Here is a 9,440-nt window from a genome sequence, read left to right as displayed (position 1 = left end):
GCCAGGCAACGTCCCACCGATACTGTCGACCAGCAACGTCCCTCCGACACTGTCACCAGGCAACGTCTCACGGATACTGTCGCACGGCAACATCCCACCGACACTGTCGCCAGGCAACGTCCCACCGATACTGTCGCCCAGCAACGTCCCTCCGACACTGTCACCAGGCAACGTCCCACCGATACTGTCGCCCGGCAAAGTCTCATCGATACTTTCGCCAGACAAGGTCCCACCGATACTGTCGCCAGGCAACGTCCCACCGATACTGTCGCCATGCAACGTCCCACCGATACTGTCGCCAGGCAACGTCCCACCGATACTGTCGTCAGGCAACGGCCCAACTATACTGTCGCCAGGCAACATCCCACCGATACCTTCGACAGGCAACGTCCCACCGACACTGTCGCCCGGCAACTTCCCACCAATAATATCGCCCGGCAACGTCTCACCGATACTGTCGCTAGGCAACGTCCCACCGACACTGTCGCCTTGCAACATCCCACCAATACTATCGCCCGGCAACATCTCACCGATACTGTCGCCAGGCAACGTCCCACAGACACTGTCGCCCGGCAACATCTCACCGATACTGTCACCAGGCAACGTCCCACCGATACTGTCGCCAGGCAACGTCCCACCAATACGGTCGTCCGGCATGTCCCACCGACATTGTCGCCCGGCATCGTCCCGCCGATACTGTCGCCAAGCAACGTCCCACCGATACTGTCGCCAGGCAACGTCCCACCGATACTGTCGCCCGGCAGCGTCCCACCGATACTGTCGCCCGGCAACGTCCCACTGACACTGTCACCAGGCAACGTCCCACTGACACTGTCGCCAGGCAACATCTCACCGATACTGTCGCCAGGCAACGTCGCAGCGATACTGTCGCCAGGCAACAACTCACCAATACTGTCACGGGTCAAAATCCCAACAATACTGTCGCTCGGCAACGTCCCACCGATATTGTCGCCCGGCAAAGTCACACCGATACTGTAACCCGGCAACGTCCCACCGATACTGTCGCCCGGCAACGTCCCACTGACACTGTCGCCAGGCAACGTACCACCGACAATGTCGCCAGGCAACATCTCACCGATACTGTCGCCAGGCAACGTCGCACCGATACTGTCGCCAGGCAATGTCCCACCGACACTGTCGCCCGGCAACGTCCCACCGACACTGTCGCCAGGCAACGTCCCACCGATACTGTCGACCAGCAACGTCCCTCCGACACTGTCACATGGCAACGTCTCACGGATACTGTCGCCCGGCAACATCCCACCGACACTGTCGCCAGGCAACGTCCCACCGATACTGTCGCCATGCAACGTCCCTCCGACACTGTCGCCAGGCAACGTCCCACCGATACTGTCGTCAGGCAACGGCCCAACTATACTGTCGCCAGGCAACATCCCACCGATACCTTCGACAGGCAACGTCCCACCGACACTGTCGCCCGGCAACTTCCCACCAATAATATCGCCCGGCAACGTCTCACCGATACTGTCGCTAGGCAACGTCCCACCGACACTGTCGCCTGGCAACATCCCACCAATACTATCGCCCGGCAACATCTCACCGATACTGTCGCCAGGCAACGTCCCACAGACACTGTCGCCCGGCAACATCTCACCGATACTGTCACCAGGCAACGTCCCACCGATACTGTCGCCAGGCAACGTCCCACCAATACGGTCGTCCGGCATGTCCCACCGACACTGTCGCCCGGCATCGTCCCGCCGATACTGTCGCCAGGCAACGTCCCACCGATACTGTCGCCAGGCAACGTCCCACCGACACTGTCGCCAGGCAACGTCCCATCGACACTGTCGCCTGGCAACTTCTCACGGATACTAGTCGCCCGGCAACGTCCCACCAATACTGTCGCCCGGCAACGTCCCACCGATACTGTCGCCCGTCAACGTCCCTCCGACACTGTCACCAGGCAACGTCCCACTGATACTGTCGCCCTGCAACGTCCCACCGATATTGTCGCCCGGCAATGTCCCATCGACACTGTCGCCAGGCAACGTATCACTGATACTGTCGCCCGGCAACGTCACACCGATACTGTCGCCAGGCAACGTCCCACCGATACTGTCACCCGGCAACGTCCCACTGACACTGTCGCCAGGCAACATCTCACCGATACTGTCGCCAGGCAACGTCCCACCGATACTGTCGCCCGGCAGCGTCCCACCAATTCTGTCGCCAGGCAAAGTCCCACCGATACTGTCGCCCGGCAACGTCCCACTGACACTGTCGCCAGGCAACGTCCCACTGACACTGTCGCCAGGCAACATCTCACCGATACTGTCGCCAGGCAACGTCGCAGCGATACTGTCGCCCGGCAACGTCTCACCAATACTGTCACGGGGCAACATCCCACCAATACTGTCGATCGGCAACGTCCCACCGATACTGTCGCCCGGCAAAGTCACACCGATACTGTAACCCGGCAACATCCCACCGATACTGTCGCCCGGCAATGTCCCACTGACACTGTCGTCAGGCAACGTCCCACCGACACTGTCGCCAGGCAACGTCCCACCGATACTGTCGCCAGGCAACGTCCCACCGATACTGTCGACCAGCAACGTCCCTCCGACACTGTCACCAGGCAACGTCTCACGGATACTGTCGCACGGCAACATCCCACCGACACTGTCGCCAGGCAACGTCCCACCGATACTGTCGCCCAGCAACGTCCCTCCGACACTGTCACCAGGCAACGTCCCACCGATACTGTCGCCCGGCAAAGTCTCATCGATACTTTCGCCAGACAAGGTCCCGCCGATACTGTCGCCAAGCAACGTCCCACCGATACTGTCGCCAGGCAACGTCCCACCGACACTGTCGCCAGGCAACGTCGCACCGACACTGTCGCCCGGCAACATCTCACCGATACTGTCGCCAGGCAACGTCCCACCGATACTGTCGCCCGGCAGCGTCCCACCGATACTGTCGCCCGGCAACGTCCCACTGACACTGTCGCCAGGCAACGTCCCACTGACACTGTCGCCAGGCAACATCTCACCGATACTGTCGCCAGGCAACGTCGCAGCGATACTGTCGCCAGGCAACAACTCACCAATACTGTCATGGGTCAAAATCCCAACAATACTGTCGCTCGGCAACGTCCCACCGATATTGTCGCCCGGCAAAGTCACACCGATACTGTAACCCGGCAACGTCCCACCGATACTGTCGCCCGGCAACGTCCCACTGACACTGTCGCCAGGCAACGTACCACCGACAATGTCGCCAGGCAACATCTCACCGATACTGTCGCCAGGCAACGTCGCACCGATACTGTCGCCAGGCAACGTCCCACCGACACTGTCGCCAGGCAACGTCGCACCGACACTGTCGCCCGGCAACATCTCACCGATACTGTCGCCAGGCAACGTCCCACCGATACTGTCGCCCGGCAGCGTTCCACCGATACTGTCGCCAGGCAACGTCCCACCGATACTGTCGCCCGGCAACGTCCCACTGACACTGTCGCCAGGCAACGTCCCACTGACACTGTCGCCAGGCAACATCTCACCGATACTGTCGCCAGGCAACGTCGCAGCGATACTGTCGCCAGGCAACAACTCACCAATACTGTCACGGGTCAGAATCCCAACAATACTGTCGCTCGGCAACGTCCCACCGATATTGTCGCCCGGCAAAGTCACACCGATACTGTAACCCGGCAACGTCCCACCGATACTGTCGCCCGGCAACGTCCCACTGACACTGTCGCCAGGCAACGTACCACCGACAATGTCGCCAGGCAACATCTCACCGATACTGTCGCCATGCAACGTCGCACCGATACTGTCGCCAGGCAATGTCCCACCGACACTGTCGCCCGGCAACGTCCCACCGACACTGTCGCCAGGCAACGTCCCACCGATACTGTCGACCAGCAACGTCCCTCCGACACTGTCACCAGGCAACGTCTCACGGATACTGTCGCACGGCAACATCCCACCGACACTGTCGCCAGGCAACGTCCCACCGATACTGTCGCCCAGCAACGTCCCTCCGACACTGTCACCAGGCAACGTCCCACCGATACTGTCGCCCGGCAAAGTCTCATCGATACTTTCGCCAGACAAGGTCCCACCGATACTGTCGCCAGGCAACGTCCCACCGATACTGTCGCCATGCAACGTCCCACCGATACTGTCGCCAGGCAACGTCCCACCGATACTGTCGTCAGGCAACGGCCCAACTATACTGTCGCCAGGCAACATCCCACCGATACCTTCGACAGGCAACGTCCCACCGACACTGTCGCCCGGCAACTTCCCACCAATAATATCGCCCGGCAACGTCTCACCGATACTGTCGCTAGGCAACGTCCCACCGACACTGTCGCCTTGCAACATCCCACCAATACTATCGCCCGGCAACATCTCACCGATACTGTCGCCAGGCAACGTCCCACAGACACTGTCGCCCGGCAACATCTCACCGATACTGTCACCAGGCAACGTCCCACCGATACTGTCGCCAGGCAACGTCCCACCAATACGGTCGTCCGGCATGTCCCACCGACATTGTCGCCCGGCATCGTCCCGCCGATACTGTCGCCAAGCAACGTCCCACCGATACTGTCGCCAGGCAACGTCCCACCGATACTGTCGCCCGGCAGCGTCCCACCGATACTGTCGCCCGGCAACGTCCCACTGACACTGTCACCAGGCAACGTCCCACTGACACTGTCGCCAGGCAACATCTCACCGATACTGTCGCCAGGCAACGTCGCAGCGATACTGTCGCCAGGCAACAACTCACCAATACTGTCACGGGTCAAAATCCCAACAATACTGTCGCTCGGCAACGTCCCACCGATATTGTCGCCCGGCAAAGTCACACCGATACTGTAACCCGGCAACGTCCCACCGATACTGTCGCCCGGCAACGTCCCACTGACACTGTCGCCAGGCAACGTACCACCGACAATGTCGCCAGGCAACATCTCACCGATACTGTCGCCAGGCAACGTCGCACCGATACTGTCGCCAGGCAATGTCCCACCGACACTGTCGCCCGGCAACGTCCCACCGACACTGTCGCCAGGCAACGTCCCACCGATACTGTCGACCAGCAACGTCCCTCCGACACTGTCACATGGCAACGTCTCACGGATACTGTCGCCCGGCAACATCCCACCGACACTGTCGCCAGGCAACGTCCCACCGATACTGTCGCCATGCAACGTCCCTCCGACACTGTCGCCAGGCAACGTCCCACCGATACTGTCGTCAGGCAACGGCCCAACTATACTGTCGCCAGGCAACATCCCACCGATACCTTCGACAGGCAACGTCCCACCGACACTGTCGCCCGGCAACTTCCCACCAATAATATCGCCCGGCAACGTCTCACCGATACTGTCGCTAGGCAACGTCCCACCGACACTGTCGCCTGGCAACATCCCACCAATACTATCGCCCGGCAACATCTCACCGATACTGTCGCCAGGCAACGTCCCACAGACACTGTCGCCCGGCAACATCTCACCGATACTGTCACCAGGCAACGTCCCACCGATACTGTCGCCAGGCAACGTCCCACCAATACGGTCGTCCGGCATGTCCCACCGACACTGTCGCCCGGCATCGTCCCGCCGATACTGTCGCCAGGCAACGTCCCACCGATACTGTCGCCAGGCAACGTCCCACCGACACTGTCGCCAGGCAACGTCCCATCGACACTGTCGCCTGGCAACTTCTCACGGATACTAGTCGCCCGGCAACGTCACACCGATACTGTCGCCAGGCAACGTCCCACCGATACTGTCACCCGGCAACGTCCCACCGACACTGTCGCCAGGCAACGTCGCACCGACACTGTCGCCCGGCAACATCTCACCGATACTGTCGCCAGGCAACGTCCCACCAATAGTGTCGCCCGGCAGCGTCCCACCGATACTGTCGCCAGGCAACGTCCCACCGATACTGTCGCCCGGCAACGTCCCACTGACACTGTCGCCAGGCAACGTCCCACTGACACTGTCGCCAGGCAATGTCCCACTGACACTTTCGCCAGGCAACATCTCACCGATACTGTCGCCAGGCAACATCGCAGCGATACTGTCGCCCGGCAACGTCTCACCAATACTGTCACGGGGCAACATCACACCAATACTGTCGCTCGGCAACGTCCCACCGATACTGTCGCCCGGCAAAGTCACACCGATACTGTAACCCGGCAACATCCCACCGATACTGTCGCCCGGCAATGTCCCACTGACACTGTCGTCAGGCAACGTCCCACCGACACTGTCGCCAGGCAACGTCCCACTGATACTGTCGCCCAGCAACGTCCCTCCGACACTGTCACCAGGCAACGTCCCACCGATACTGTCGCCCGGCAAAGTCTCATCGATACTTTCGACAGACAAGGTCCCACCGATACTGTCGCCAGGCAACGTCCCACCGATACTGTCGCCATGCAACGTCCCACCGATACTGTCGCCAGGCAACATCCACCGATACTGTCGCCAGGCAACGGCCCAACTATACTGTCGCCAGGCAACATCCCACCGATACCGTCGACAGGCAACGTCCCACCGACACTGTCGCCCGGCAACTTCCCACCAATAATATCGCCCGGCAACGTCTCACCGATACTGTCGCTAGGCAACGTCCCACCGACACTGTCGCCTGGCAACATCCCACCGATACTATCGCCCGGCAACATCTCACCGATACTGTCGCCAGGCAACGTCCCACAGACACTGTCGCCCGGCAACATCTCACCGATACTGTCACCAGGCAACGTCCCACCGATACTGTCGCCAGGCAACGTCCCACCAATACGGTCGTCCGGCATGTCCCACCGACACTGTCACCCGGCATCGTCCCGCCGATACTGTCGACAGGCAACGTCCCACCGATACTGTCGCCAGGCAACGTCCCACCGACAATGTCGCCAGACAACGTCGCACCGACACTGTCGCCCGGCAAAATCTCACCGATACTGTCGCCAGGCAACGTCCCACCGATACTGTCGCCCAGCAGCGTCCCACCGATACTGTCGCCAGGCAACGTCCCACCGATACTGTCGCCCGGCAACATCCCACTGACACTGTCGCCAGGCAACGTCCCACTGACACTGTCGCCAGGCAACATCTCACCGATACTGTCGCCAGGCAACGTCGCAGCGATACTGTCGCCAGGCAACGACTCACCAATACTGTCACGGGTCAAAATCCCAACAATACTGTCGCTCGGCAACGTCCCACCGATATTGTCGCCCGGCAAAGTCACACCGATACTGTAACCCGGCAACGTCCCACCGATACTGTCGCCCAGCAACGTCCCTCCGACACTGTCACCAGGCAACGTCCCACCGATACTGTCGCCCGGCAAAGTCTCATCGATACTTTCGCCAGACAAGGTCCCACCGATACTGTCGCCAGGCAACGTCCCACCGATACTGTCGCCATGCAACGTCCCACCGATACTGTCGCCAGGCAACATCCACCGATACTGTCGCCAGGCAACGGCCCAACTATACTGTCGCCAGGCAACATCTCACCGATACTGTCGCTAGGCAACGTCCCACCAACACTGTCGCCCGGCAACATCTCACCGATACTGTCACCAGGCAACGTCCCACCGATACTGTCGCCAGGCAACATCCCACCAATACGGTCGTCCGGCATGTCCCACCGACACTGTCGCCCGGAATCGTCCCGCCGATACTGTCGCCAGGCAACGTCCCACCGATACTGTCGCCAGGCAACGTCCCACCGACACTGTCGCCAGGCAACGTCGCACCGACACTGTCGCCCGGCAACATCTCACCGATACTGTCGCCAGGCAACGTCCCACCGATACTGTCGCCCGGCAATGTCCCACTGACACTGTCGCCAGGCAACGTCCCACTGACACTGTCGCCAGGCAACATCTCACCGATACTGTCGCCAGGCAACGTCGCAGCGATACTGTCGCCAGGCAACGACTCACCAATACTGTCACGGGTCAAAATCCCAACAATACTGTCGCTCGGTAACGTCCCACCGATATTGTCGCCCGGCAAAGTCACACCGATACTGTAACCCGGCAAGGTCCCACCGATACTGTCGCCTGGCAACGTCCCACTGACACTGTCGCCAGGCAACGTCCCACCGACAATGTCGCCAGGCAACATCTCACCGATACTGTCGCCAGGCAACGTCGCACCGATACTGTCGCCAGGCAATGTCCCACCGACACTGTCGCCCGGCAACGTCCCACCGACACTGTCGCCAGGCAACGTCCCACCGATACTGTCGCCCAGCAACGTCCCTCCGACACTGTCACCAGGCAACGTCTCACGGATACTGTCGCCCGGCAACGTCCCACCGACACTGTCGCCAGGCAACGTCCCACCGATACTGTCGCCCAGCAACGTCCCTCCGACACTGTCACCAGGCAAAGTCCCACCGATACTGTCGCCCGGCAAAGTCTCATCGATACTTTCGCCAGACAAGGTCCCACCGATACTGTCGCCCGGCAACGTCCCACCGATACTGTCGCCAAGCAACGTCCCACCGATACTGTCGCCCGGCAACGTCCCACCGATACTGTCACCAGGCAACGTCCCACCGACACTGTCGCACGTCAACATCTCACCGATACTGTCGCCAGGCAACGTTCCACCGATACTGTCGCCAGGCAATGTCCCACCGATACTGTCGCCCGGCAACGTCCCACCGATACTGTCACCAGGCAACGTCTCACCAATACTGTCGCCCGGCAAAGTCCCACCGACACAGTAATCCGGCAACGTCCCACCGACACTGTCGCCAGGCAATGCCCACCGATACTGTCGCCCGGCAACGTCCCACCGACACTGTCGCCAGACAACGTCCCACCGATACTGTCGCCCGGCAACATCCCACCAATACTGTCGCCCGGCAACGTCCCACCGATACTGTCGCCCGTCAACGTCCCTCCGACACTGTCACCAGGCAACATCCCACCAATACTGTCGCCCTGCAACGTCCCACCGATATTGTCGCCCGGCAACGTCCCATCGACACTGTCACCAGGCAACGTATCACTGATACTGACGCCCGGCAACGTCACACCGATACTGTCGCCAGGCAACGTCCCACCGATACTGTCACCCGGCAACGTCCCACTGACACTGTCGCCAGGCAACATCTCACCGATACTGTCGTCCGGCAAAGTCCCACCGATAATGTCGCCCGGCAAAGTCACACCGATACTGTAACCCGGCAACATCCCACCGATACTGTCGCCCGGCAATGTCCCACTGACACTGTCGTCAGGCAACGTCCCACCGACACTGTCGCCAGGCAACGTCCCACCGATACTGTCGCCCAGCAACGTCCCTCCGACACTGTCACCAGGCAACGTCCCACCGATACTGTCGCCCGGCAAAGTCTCATCGATACTTTCGCCAGACAAGGTCCCACCGATACT

Source organism: Pristiophorus japonicus, chromosome 11 (assembly GCF_044704955.1).
Source record: "Pristiophorus japonicus isolate sPriJap1 chromosome 11, sPriJap1.hap1, whole genome shotgun sequence".
In the NCBI taxonomy this organism is placed as follows: domain Eukaryota; kingdom Metazoa; phylum Chordata; class Chondrichthyes; family Pristiophoridae; genus Pristiophorus; species Pristiophorus japonicus.
The sequence above is the reverse complement of the archived record's forward strand: the minus strand, read 5'-3'. Positions refer to the sequence as shown.